Source organism: Anser brachyrhynchus, assembly GCF_964034855.1.
Source record: "Anser brachyrhynchus genome assembly, chromosome: 9".
Lineage (NCBI taxonomy): Eukaryota > Metazoa > Chordata > Aves > Anseriformes > Anatidae > Anser > Anser brachyrhynchus.
Genome location: NC_137703.1, coordinates 19511568 through 19525560, shown reverse-complemented (window position 1 = coordinate 19525560; position 13993 = coordinate 19511568).

Here is a 13993-nt window from a genome sequence, read left to right as displayed (position 1 = left end):
GTTCCAATGCAGCAGAATTAATTCCAACCCAAGTACCATTTAATTTGTAAGTAAGCAGTGGAATTCTTGATTGATACTTACAAATCAAGTAGGCTATTGCTTGGATGGTTTTGTTTAGATCCAGAACCAAGAAGAACAATCTGAGTGCTGAGGCTACAGAAAATGAGTTCCGATCATGTGAGCAACAGAGCAATATGGGATCAGTATAATATAGTTTTGGAAATTCTGTCCAAAATTAACTTTGCAGTTACTTTGCATTTTTGAATGCTAAGGGTGGAATATTTGCCATTACAGTAAGGCATCTTTTTAATTAATTGTTCACTTCTCCCTCTCATCTCATGTCTCTTTTTATGATCTAATTTCTAAATGCTGGTACAATGTGTGGTTCTGTGCAATATGCTGTAAATATGAATATATATCCCAATTATGACAGAAAAAATGATGCTTACTTTACAGTCAAACATTCTTTTTCTTTCTCCTAATAATTTCCTCAATGACACTCAAAAAAAAAAAAAAGAGGTCAGATTAGTATCTTCATTGTCAACTATTAGATGTGATTGTTTTATCATGTAGTACCTTATTTCTGAAAATCAGAACTAAACAGAGTTTATTATTGTGAAATAATTTGGAATATCCTGTCGAAGTTCTCAACGTTATTCCCTGTGCGGCCACAGAACACTAGATGGCACTGTGCGGCTTTGCGTCAAACACAGGAATGACAGTAGCAAAAGTCTCAGTGCATGAAAGAATCTCCATCTTTCAAAAATATTTGTAATATTTTGTCCTTTTATTATGAAAACAATTAAAAAGTGTAAATTCTCGATTTTTTCACTCTGAAACCGTTGCATGCCTTCTTTTTCCTGCACCATGATTACATGGGGAACATTTCTTAATGTTAGATTGGTGAGTACATTTGCTCATTTTTTCATCTACTGTAAAGTTCTCCAGTTGATTACTTAAATCAAAAGGGAAAATTTTCAGTCCCTGATATCATCAGCAGGCTCCTTACTATAGATCAAGAAAGAAGGAAGGATAGTTAACATGCTACCCTTCTCTATCTCCTCTAATAACCTTTAACTCCAGTCTCATGGCATTGATGAGATTGGACTTTTTTACTATTAAATAACAGCAGAAGGTGTTAGGTAGCAACAACAACCTTATATCTTTATTTTTAGCTGAAGAAACATCTTGTAGACAACCAGGGTAACAGTTGTTACTTTTTCAGTATTTAATTGGTTTTGGGTTACTCCAAAATAAATGTTTTTTAAAAAGCTTATCTTACAAAAGTAACATATTACTCAGAGCCCGATCCTGCTAGGGTCTGTAAGAAAAAATACTGAGTGTGTTGTGGCAATGTAGCTAAGTTACCTGTAGTGTGTTATTTTCTGGGTCGTATCCTACCTCTCCCACTGCTTTGGGTCTCTCTCTTCCACAGTCTGCGTGGGTCATTTCTTAACAAGATAAAAGCAATTCCTAGCTAGGAGCTGTGTTCTGTTAATAACTGCCACAGACATCTTGGTGACTCTAAATCAGTCACTTTCCCATTTTGTGTTTCTTAATTCCCTTTGCTTTAAAATACAGATTGATTGGTTGGATAGGAAAAAATAAGTATTATATTTACTCTTACTGTCATTTTCGTTAGGACTAACAAAATCCATAAACATAAAAATTATTCAAGTGTTTCATGAGTTGCTGCCATGTTAGGCAGACTTTTGACAAAGCATTATTATGATTTCTAGCAGAATCTTGTATTAACCTCACAACGCCCTTTTAATTTTCTCCAAATAGCCCTATTTTTTAAAATGCTTCCTCTTTATCTGGCATCATTCTGTCCTATACCTGTAAAATTAATTATCTCACCTTACAGAGATGGAGGCAGAAATAATCTTTAGATAAATGAGATGATGACAGAACTTTAATGTGCCTCTGTATGATTTTGCACACAGGTTATTATTGCTCTACATACAAGAGGGAGATTTTTAATGGTGAGGATTCTTCAATAGTATTATAGATGGAAATTATGCCTAAAGCAGCAGAGAATGTTCAATTCCCTCTGTCCACTGGTGTTTTCTTGGTAGGGCAGGAAGGCTGTGTATCTGCCTTGGCCCCTTGGGGTAGGAGAATTTAAAGCCTGTTTCATATCCTGTTTCAGTGAAACTGATTGAAGAACTGTCTGTGGCTTGTAGCTTCTGTTGGATCATAGGACTCAGTAGAGTCGGATGAATGCATTGCGAATTCTTTCTCTTGCTATCGGCAATGCTGCTTTCCATACTGAAAAGGAGAGGCGTAACAAGACCAGGCTTCTTTTTTCCAGTTCCTACCTATTGCCTTTTCCATCCCCCTAGAGCATCCAATGCTGTCTTATGACAAACACCAACAGCCTTTCCATTTTGGAAACATGTCTAACTGAGGAGGGAAGAGTAATGTATTCTGCATGGGAAGAATAAGGTGTTTAAGACCTATATTAATGACCCTTCTCCACCCTCAGTTTCTTTTTCACTATTCAGTTTTCCATGTTCCCCACTGGTGCTTTATTTTGACATTTTTGATTTCTCATGGGCATCCCTTTTTCCACCCAATGTCTCTTTCTCTCCCCTTTTTATTTTTTTTTTTTCCTAGTAAAATGGCATACCCTTCTGGCATTTAGTTTTGTTCAGTTGGGTCAACACCTGTCTCCATGGAGAATACTTTCTTTGAGTACTTTTAAGCACTGAGTGTAAGTGTGAACTGTTACCTCTGGAGACCATAATCCTTTATTTCCAAATAAGGAATAAAAACAAGGAAAGCCTTTGCTCAGTGGAAATGGGATATGGGACTTTTTACAGTTTGAAGGCTTATCAACTGTAAAATTTAAACTGAACGTTTTGGAAAGCAGCGCTAAGTAAGACAAATATTACCAATCAATCATGAAAGAGGTTTGAACTCATTGTTTGCCTTTCAATAATTTAAAATAAAATTAAAGTCCAATTGAGCCACAGAGCTGCCTCCATCCTCTTACAAAACAACCAATCTCTTAAAACAAGAAAATATAGATTATAAAATGATGCTAATCCCAAATGATGTCTCTGTACTTTAGAAGCCAAGGACCCCTGTTTCTTCCCTCTGAGAGGGGAGAGCAGCATGCATATCCCTTGCTGGGTCAGAAGCTGATGAGGTCCACCTGCTCTGACCAGCTAGGTCACTCAGAAGCACCACTGCTTTCTGCAGCTGGCTGGGCCAGGGGCAGAACTCCAGCCCATCCACTCTGCTGGAATGCCACTGACAGGAACCCCTAGAACCTGGCTAGGTAGCATTAGGGTTTGGACTGAGACAACCAGGGGCTCAGATATTGCTTGGGAACAGCAGATGTATTTTGAGATTATGTCAATGACCAGAATGTATCCTTTCCTACAGAACTAATTGTTTCTCATTGACAGCAACAGGAAAGAGGATACGAAACTAAAAGTGCTGTGTCTGAGGAGGTGTCCATATCTCAGAAGTCTCAGCTGCTGGGGAAAAAACCTTCAAAAAAACCTTTCCAAATCAGATTGTTTTGGAATAAGTACCAAGATTAAATGCTTTCCAGTCTTCTACCTATATTTTCAATGTTAAAATGGCCAAGCAATATCCAAAGCCCCTCACAGAAACAGGACATCCTGCGCTGTGGCAGATGGACTTCCTTTACAAAATTTTAATGAAAGTTTTCAACAATAGCTCTATGTATATATATAGGGGTTGAGCATGTGTGCTCATGCACACACATAATGTGAAATGCTACACAAACTTTTTAAAGTAACATATACTATGGGATGTGCATGTTTTGCTGGAAAAAAGAAAAGTATTTTGTAAACTAAATAATAATAATAATAATGTTATTTGCTCTGTTATGGTGTAAGTTAGGATTAGATAGGGAGAAAATTTCAGGTTGTGGGTGGCCACAGTTGAAGGTCTTACAGTAAGTGTTTGGTAAAATATCCTTGGAGCATAACATTAAAATAAATGAAGAATTAACTTAACCAATGTATTAGTGAATGTAAACAAATCTTGACACTAAGCAAGTATTCTGAGGAAGCCAAAAGGTAATAATTAGAAAGGAATACTTAAGGCTTCTCTCTTCCTAGAAGAAACAGATAAGATTTTTTTGTTTTTTATTTTTTAGTTTCATAATTACATAGCAAAAATAGCTAGTGTAAGATGCTAGTGAAAGACAAATTCCTTTGAAGTTTATGATATACAGTAATTTAATGTGGCTGAAGGCCTGTTTCATGATAATAAATATAAAGAAGTTAAAAATATTTTTAAAGTTTTATCTACTTAAAATGTTTGGGAAATGTCATATTTAATAAAGCAAGACAGTGACTATACTGTAATTTAGACAGCAATAGTGGGAAAGCATATTATCCAAATATTGATCAAGTCAAATAAATTGCAATGGATTGTCTTTAGCTCACAACTTTTCACACAACAACAATGTGTTGTGAAATGCAAGGGGGAAACATAACTCATTAATGCAGCTTTTCAACAGTTTTTATTTGTGTCTTATATCTGGGATTCAGCTCAGGCATCATTTGCTGGCTGTGCCTGGCCCTCTTTGCCATAGAAGGTCAGAAAGCCCTGTGGCTGAGACAAGTGAGCTCTCCTGGGCCATTTAGTCAGCTTTTGTAGCAAAAGTAGGGCTGCTGAAACAACCAACACATCTGAGCATCTGGACTTGTGTCACTAGATAATCAAACTGGTGCTTAACCTACTTGTTATTATATATTCTAGTACCTTTCCTCAGCTCTCTCTCTCTTTTTTTTTTTTTTTTTCATCAAAGAAATGGTACAAGTCAGTGAATAAATGTAAATGAGAGCAATATGTTAAGGGCAATGCATACCACCTTTTATATATAGAGGGTAAATGCTAATAGGAAAGAGGACTTTTAGTAATTGACACAGAAGCTTAAAAGCATTCAGGGATTGAAAAAACAAGATTTCTTTTATTCCATCCTTCACACAGTTCCAGGTAATCTGACTATGTCATGTTTCACATGGAGTAGTCACAGTTCAAACTGAGTATCTTCAGCAGCAACCTTTAGGATCAGCACTTTTGGCTGAGTGTGGCTTTTGGTTACTGACCTGGCTCTGAGACAAAGCGATTGGCAGCCACATCCCTGTGCATAATATTTTGCCATAACTCAATTTTGATTGTAAGGAATTCATCATGGTTCATCTCTGGATAAAGTTTTTCAGAACTGGTAAAGGTGAATACTAAAGAAATGAAAAATGTTGTTAAGATCAGGTCATACAGGAAAGATGTTTAAGTGTTGTTCATCCAACCACACATGTGCTTATTATATGTCAGTTCTTATTGGAACAGTCAAACTGACAATACCCTACTCAGGTCTGGCTTCTTTTTAGTGCTTAGAGTAATAAAGCACCAATAAGTAAATCATATCAATGAGATCAGCATGTTTATCATGTTCATTTTGCATTACTGTGAACACATAAGAGGTTGACGTGATCAGAATCTCTTGATCCTTTTAGGGTAAGTGTAATCATTTTATTTTGCCTAGTAGTATTTCAGAATGCCTTACAAACATATACAAAGTCTCCTCTGTTTAGTATGTAGACTCCCAGGAATTACTTTTGCTTTTGCACATAACCTTGTCAGAGAATCCTATGTTCAACTGCAGTTAAGAGAAGAGAATCCAAAAAGGCAAAGTGTAATTACCACAACTGGAATTTGGCCAGAATCTACACCATTATAACCAAACCTCATTTCCTTATATTAAGATCATTCTGCAACCATACCCACCCCAAATCAATATGAAAGACAAGACTGTGAGTTGAACACATCAGATGAGAAACAGGCACTGCTAAATAGTTGTCCTGAGGATTCCAGGAATCAGATTTGCACATAGAGCAATAGTATGTTTGGTTGTTTTTTTGTTTTTGTTTTTTTTTTTTAACATTCATGATCATTGATTTTAGTTTATTTCTGAGGTGTCAGTTTTCTAGGATGGACAGCAGATGGACAATATTCTGATGTCAGTTTTCTGTTACAACTCTGTGGAATTCAACAGAGTTTGGCTTTTCAAGGGATGTTGTGAGATAATAAACCATTCTTATGATATTTTAACATAATGATATTGTTGTCAAAATCCACTAACAGCATGGAAAAATATTTATTAAAAACTTCTTGCATTTTTTACTTATATGGTAAACAATCTGGGTTTCTAATCCCTTGTGGATGAGTTTAGGTTCATGTCTGTGCTTTGAATACCCCAGTCACAACCACAGTGGCACCTTCCTCCTCTCTGTTTTTTCATTTTTGTACTGTATTCACAGAAATCTGTGTCAGAACTAGAGGCCCACTGTGCTGTATGTTTTACAAAAGCATATTCAAAAAAGATGTGTCCTAAATTTGACTACTAGTATAATTAAGACAGATTCTTCTTGTTCCTTTTTTTCACAATGTATAGAAGCCTTCCCAAGATGCCTTAGACAGGATGATTAAAGCCAACAAAGGACGGCACTGAAAAGAATGTTTGATTAAGAATTTTTGTGTCGTTATTGAAACTACAGTAAAGACCTTTTATTTCTGTTCTTAAATGAAGATGTGAAAAATCTTTCTCATTTTATATGTGCAAACTGGAACCTGGTTTGATATTCCTGGGAGATGGTGAAATGGGCAGGAAATGTTCTCTCCTGAGAAGAGACACAGTGGTACACCACATCAACCTGAATCCCTAAGCCCAGCAGCTATAAAACTGGACAAATTCCACTTATTGTAGGCCAATAAGACCAACCACAGGTAGGATAAAATTGCGTGTCATAGACAATGAAGTAAAGTAAAATGGAGAAGTAACAGTGCTAGTTCTAGAATACATGAATATATGTGAATAATATTTGTGTAAAGATAGATGGATTTGAATTCTTGAAAACAGAAAATAAAAACATAAAATGCATAACATACAGAAGAAATATTTCATAATCTTTTACTTATGAGGTGTTTTTTTTTTTAGAGATTTGACTGACTTGCATCCTACATTCTGCAAAACAAAACAAACCAAAAAAAATCAACTATCTGGGAAGATTCATAAAAATTAGTACACAGCACCAGAGGAAAAAAATAATTGGAACAATAAATGGCAGTCAGACACATTTTAGTGGAAGAGACTATTTAGTGGAAGAGACTGTTACATGATCCTGTGGGCCCCTTCCAGCTCAGGATATTCTATGATTCTACGATTCTATGATCAATGTTATACCCATCAGCAATAGAACTTATGCTGGAAACATCAGAAAGTTGTTGGTTTTATGCCTCGGGTCTGAAATCTGTTTACTGTTGACCTTTTTAGAGTTACTATGCATTAAAAAAGAAAAATTATGTCCAGAACATTTTTGTTAGAGTGTCCTTGGAGCCCATATGAAATCTGTTAAGGAGTCTGTAGATACCACGCAGTCCAGAGACAATATACCAGAGTGCCCAGCAGTTATCCCTGTTCTCCAATCCCTGTGCTTGTCATTTGGGCCAGAGAAAGGAAGAAAAAACACATTGCCAGTTATTATGCTGTGTTATAATGCTGTAGCTTTTTGGGGTCAGTGGAATGTTTAATGTCATCTGATGGATAATTAGACCTGAGTCATTACTGGAAATGTCCCAGTAGGTATACTTAGGAGCTAGTTAAGAGGAAGAGGGCTGAATGCTGAGCCCAAAGCAGAGGGTGGTTCTTTGGTATGGCATGGTGTTGGGATCTGTGTGGTGACTGGCACCTGGAGACTGGCTGAGCTCTGGGAGGATCAGTTTGCACGTGTGGCTGAGGAAGAAGGCAGGATGAGTGTGAGCAACAGATCCACCCCCTGCAATGCAGTGAAGGAATTTGTAGGGATGTGTTTTGCTTCCACATCAGAAGGAGAAGACTTATAGTGGACAAAAGGAGCGTATGGCCCTGTATCCTGAACTTCCTGTTATGTTTTAAAGCTTTGATTTTGAGGTTTGCGTTTACATCTCTACTCAAATCTGATTTCAGTCCTGAGCCTGAAGCTCAGGACACAAGCTGTTATCTTGCTTCCTGGTGTTTTTTCTTTCCTTTTTTTTTTCTTTTTTTTTTTTTCTTTTTTTTTTTTTTTCCTGGAGTTTGCTGCTTATGGGCTGGAAGAGAACTAGCATTCACTTGTTCCGCCTAGGACTTTCAGTGAGATGTCTGTTTTCTCAAAATTGCCCAGCAGGTCCAATTGAGATCAATGCTGGGAGAAGGACAGCAGCTGAATATCTCTGAGAAACCACGTGCTTCAGTTACTGTGCTTAAATGTGGTTTCAGGTCTCCTAGAAATTTAATTATGGCTTATAAAGACAGTTTGTTAACAAATGTTGTGATACAGGGATACATGCATACACTCATATGTTGTCACGTGTTTCATTTTTTAAGATAGTTTAGGAGATTGAGATGTATTTATGTTAGGACACTACAGTCTGATTCCTGTCTTCTCTTTCTCTGAAAGTTTGAGCAAGTCAATCTTCAGTTTAAGATTTGGAGCACATGCTAAAGTAAATCATTTTCTTCTCTTCTTGAAAAGTTTGGAAAAACCTTCTTCACATAAATCAAATCAAAAATAATGTTTTTCTAGACTGCATTTTTTGTTGTCCAATATATCTGTTTTAGTTGTTTATTGTCTACTAATAACCAAAAGTTGTATATGCATTAAGTGCTCTCTTAGCATCTGAGCATCTACTAGCATCACTGAAACAAATAAAAATAGTTATTTTAGATACTTTGATTCAATATCATTGGTTGGCACATGGAAAATTCTATTGAGTAAAGCCTTGTTAAGGATGTTTCAGTGAAGCTGAGGACATCATTGAGCCATCTTGTTGAAATTGTATTTCCCTCATAGGTAGAAAGTAAATAGCTCAGAGCATAATAGATAAAACCAAGTGACCTAAAACACAGGATGGTTTTTTGTTGTGGCTTAGTTATGTTAATGTTGCACTAGTCCTGAGAGTATGGGTGGAACCCTTTCTGTAGCCAAAAGAACCCCAAAGGATATGAGCTCACGATAGCAACATGTAGTACTTATTCCATTTTGCTCAAATCTGAGACATTAAGCTACCCAGGCCTGCTGAAATGACTCTACCATATTTACTTTGTGTAACCAAAAACCGTGCTAATTTTGTAAAGTATGGGGAGATATCTTATAGAAGAATGAGTATCTCAGATTCACACCACTGGAAGCTAGATTTTGTAAGGAGAATGTGCTGTGTGTGAACACTGCAAAGGAGGTGTGTTTTAAGAAATGGTAAGTCCTATATTTTCCCCTTTGTTTTTCCTCTTGAAAGGAAGCATGAATAAGGAGTGTTGGCTTCCAGTTAAAATAAATTGCTTCTTCCTGATTACACCTGTATAGCACCTGTCTAACTACTGACTGGCACAGTTCGTTGCCCTTCCCCTTAGCTTCTGGGAGGGGGTATGTTGTCTGCCTTAATATTTGTACTTTTATTGCCTACCCTTCTGCTTTTGATCATATTGTTTCACCTGTAGAGTTTGACTTTGCTTTTGTCTATGTACACAAGTTGCACTGGTAACATCTCACCTTTTGTGTTGATTAGCTCACACTATAGAGCTATTGTCAAGATATAGGTACAAGCTGCTCTTAGAGGAAAGAAAGCCTCAGATGGCTGAAGTTAACCTCACAGGACTTTTTCAAAGCCACACAGGAAATCTGTGACAGATCCCAGAATAAATCCCAGATTTCCTGTCTCCTCCATTTGTGCTATAACTACAAGGCCAATAATTTCTTAGCTGAAGAAAGTGTTGACTAATATTATCTTTTTCTGGTATTCTCTTGCTTCAGTTTACTACACTCGTTGCTGCCATGTGTTACGCTATGGCAGCTCAGACCTACAACTGTTTCTTTATTGTATTTTGTGGAGTATGCATGCATATTGTACAGTGAACAGTACTAATGCTGAATGCCAATACTGTTCAGCATTGAGAAAATAAAAGCTCAATGAAAGAAGGCATTATATATTAACCAAAGGCTATTTACAGACAGAGATAATTTATTGTATGATTCCCTCTTCAAAATTACCTGTTCATGCTTCTTCAAATCTAAATAGCTTTCAGAGAAGCAGTTTTGGTATGGATCATCAGAAAGCTGCGTGTGCTAAAATAATACATCTTTATAGAGTTAAATTATTTGAATAAAGTAATTTTCATATTTCAATTTACATATGCAAAATGATGCATTTCCCGTCAACTGCCATTCTTAAGAACCAGTAGTCTTTAATGAATTACAAGTTAATAGACACAGCTTTTTCAAAGGAAAGTAATTCTTTGTGAATCTGTGACTGCATAAGATTCTATTAAGATTTTATTTACTTTTACCATGGCTTGATAAATGGAAATTAGAGGAATTTGGAGAGCATATTAGGTATCTTAGATGTGCATGTATTCGTATGTACTGCTGAATGTCTAATCTTTATTTAAGTACTTTGCCGCTAGGTTAAACTTTAATAGTTTTCATTCTGTGCTGCTCAATTTGCCCTCATATGGTTCTTCTTTAGATAACATTACTTGTACAAATTCCAACTGAAGCAGAATAAGTAATCTTCAGCCAGTCTTGACAGCATTTCTAATGCAGTGCAGCTATGGAATTTCATTCTATCTTCTTGCTTTCTAAATTATATCTAAATAACTGAGCAGAAACGGGAACAAATGGGCTTTGCTAAACACCCTTTTCTTTATTTAAAGTATGAAATTTAGAGCACTTGTTAAATGTCTATTCATTTTGAATGTGAAACCTTTGTAGACTTCAGTAGGAAATTCCACAAGCAATGGGATTGCTTTACAGATGTTTAAAAGTGAAAAATAACTCCAGAATATTTCTAGGTGTAAGCATTATCTCTTTCTTTCTAAAAATACAATGAAATAAAATAATTCCATGTCAGACATTGTCACATGCAGAGTCTGTCGTCTATCTTTAGAAGAAGATTTAAAATTTTCATTTTGCCCAGTGATGTCAGTTTTCTTAATGAATTTGATGAGAGTAAGGCCAGGTTCTGGAGACTTCATCTTACCAAGTTTCTTAGGTATGCAGAGCACTTGTAGCATATGTGTAGTCCACTTGAAGTGATAATATGGTACACAATATAAAAGTTGCACATCTGTCCAGGTCACAATCAACAGATACTTAACACAAAGCTGTCTGTAAAAACATTCTGGGGGAAAAACATTGAGTTTAAACTAAGTAGAAACATGGAACAGCTGTAGTTTCTAAACCAATTTATTGCTGATATCTTTCTTGCCTTTTATCAGGATTGCAAGTCTGTTGCAATGTGAAGTAATAGTGACATGGTATTAGTATTAAAACTTAGAATGCATAGGTGAGAACAGCGTCACCCAGCTGCTGGATTCCAGTGATCAGTGGGATATTGAAGGCTTGACAACTCTCAGTAGAGTTGAGCTAACGTCAGCAAAACTGGGCACTAAGGAAAGGTTTCAGTGGCATGTGTAAACAGACTAAAAGTGACTCGAGATGGTAGTTAGAACATGATTTTCAAAGAGGACAGAGACTATCTCAGAATAAGCTGCAGTTTGGCAATTCATTCCTATAGCCATCTTTGAATATCCTACTCAAGATGTTTAGTCTGCTAAGTCATTCATTAAACACACTTAAGAGTAAAAACACCTTGAGTCTATTAGGCAGAAAATCTGAACTTAGAAGTTTTCATATGCTTCTGTAAAAATCTGTGGGCAAGGGTGTTTGTTTGTTTGTTTCAGATTACTATAAATAGAGAAGTAGAAGAGTGCAAAGTTAGCTAGGCCTTTGCAGAACACACAACCTATGTCATGCTGATCAGGGGTCCAGAAGAAGTGTAGCTGTACTTGCACAACATACAGAGTTATCAAGCTGTGCAAACTGGAGCTGGCTTTGTACAGAGCCACTCTCAGCACTCTTTCTGGAACAGTCAGCCCTGTGAAGAGCCAAAATGCTCTATGTGCTTTGCAGAAATCCTAGGGGACCATGAGTTTGTTATGCCCACCTATGCCAGGCTTACGTTGGCTTCTGGTGCCAGGGAAACTTGAGCAGCTGTCAGGGACTGATCTGAGAGCATTCAGCACTGAAGATTCAGCAGTGCTAAACCAGTGCATATAATAAGCAGTGCAAAGTCTGATGCAGATCTCTGCAGCTATTCTAAGCATAAGCTAGCTATTGCTGTGCCAGGGAGACAGCCAAGGAGAGCTGCCTGGGTATCTGTGCACTGTCCCCAGTATTATGGGTTCCAGAAAGCTTGCTCATGAAGCAGACATGAGGCCACAGGGGGCTGGTGCTCTGCCACATCCACTGGTTCCTTCCACCAGGAGCACTGTGCACTGTTGTGCAGAGAGACTCTTTCCTCTGCTGGAATCATTTCAAACCCAGAGGCACCTCCAATTCATCATTATGTCTGTTGGATCTAAACTGGATCCAAACAGCTGTTTCTGCACCTGGCAGTCGGGTAACCATTTTACCCATGTTTTTTTCCATGGCTTTTACTGTCATAGCTCTCCATTGCAGTATATAATGGAGAATCAGCTATATTGCAGATGTTTTAATGTAAGACTGGTTACTTTTTGGGGTGGTAAGAGGGCTTGTTTCACCTGTGGTGGCAACACATGCACTGATCCTGAATTTACTGCCTTGCAAAATAAAACATAAGATATTAAATCAAGGAATGACACTCCTCAATTGAGCCCATTACAGAGGCAGAAGGATAATGAAGAGTTGGAGGACAGTGGTGTGCATTTCTTGCTCCATGAAGAGCTCTGATGAACATGAAAATGAAGTGGCACAGATACCGATATTGAACTCTAGCTTAAATCAGAATCAAGTTGAATGCTTCTAAGCTGTGTGGTTATCAAATTATTAGGCTGTAGCAAAGCATTAAGAGAGTTATCACACAAAAGATAAAACTTTAGCCTGAATATGCTTTTGCAAAAGGATACAGTATTTCTAAATTAATTTTTAATTGTATGAGATAGAAATCTGTAGACATCCTACCTGTTGTTTCCTGACTGGTTCTTTATATTGATCTCAGTATTTGCTATTCATGATGTATAAAGAGTTCACAGCAGGCTCCAAATAAGGTGTGTGTGAACTGGCACCCCGTCTTTGAAACATTTTTCCATATCTGCTTCATTTCTGAACTGCGGATCCTAGACTACACGAGCTACACCACGCTAAATCCTAATGGGCATGGAAATAATCATGTTATTCTTTCAGTCATTCTTATTAGGGTATATATGAAATCAATTCTGAATAAGTGCACAGTGCACAAATGCTGAGTAGATGGTTCTGTCTGCTGAAGAGCTTGCAGCCTGTATCTTCATAGTGGTTATAGGTGGGAAAGAGCTGCCACTCCTCACGCTGCAACGGTACATTACCCCACAAAGTCATGCCAACTTCTGATAAGACCCTGTAATCTAATAATGAATAACAGGGAATAACCTGCTCATGGCTGCTCATAGGTAATCTTAAGCGGATAAATACGTTTCAGGGATGCAAAAGATTTTCACTGACATATATCTGAATCACTCTGTGTCCATTTGACCCTCTAATCTCCGTTGTATTTTTGTAGTTTAAAAATACATATATAGCTCTGTAGTTGCAGAATTATTCTTAAAATTGTTGTACTTTATAAATCAAGAGTAATATCTATAGTGATATGCTTAGCATTTAACATTATTTTGATTACTATTAAAACAAGTTAAAGATCATATAAAACAGCCTTCATTAGAATTTTACATCTTTTAAGTTAAGTATTCCACATTTAATCTAGTTGTTTACAACAGTTCTGTCTGGTTAATGAAAATGCATGCAACAGTGGTGCTACCATAAACCATTAGGTCTTTTCCTTCTGTTGTTTTTAGTAAGTCATATTTCTTTGTGAAGAGCAGCTGTTATGTACTTGGACTATCTGAGTTCAAAGACATAATCAAAAAAAAAAAAACTCATAGATCTGTAGTCAAGAAAGCCGTTTAGTTCTGTGA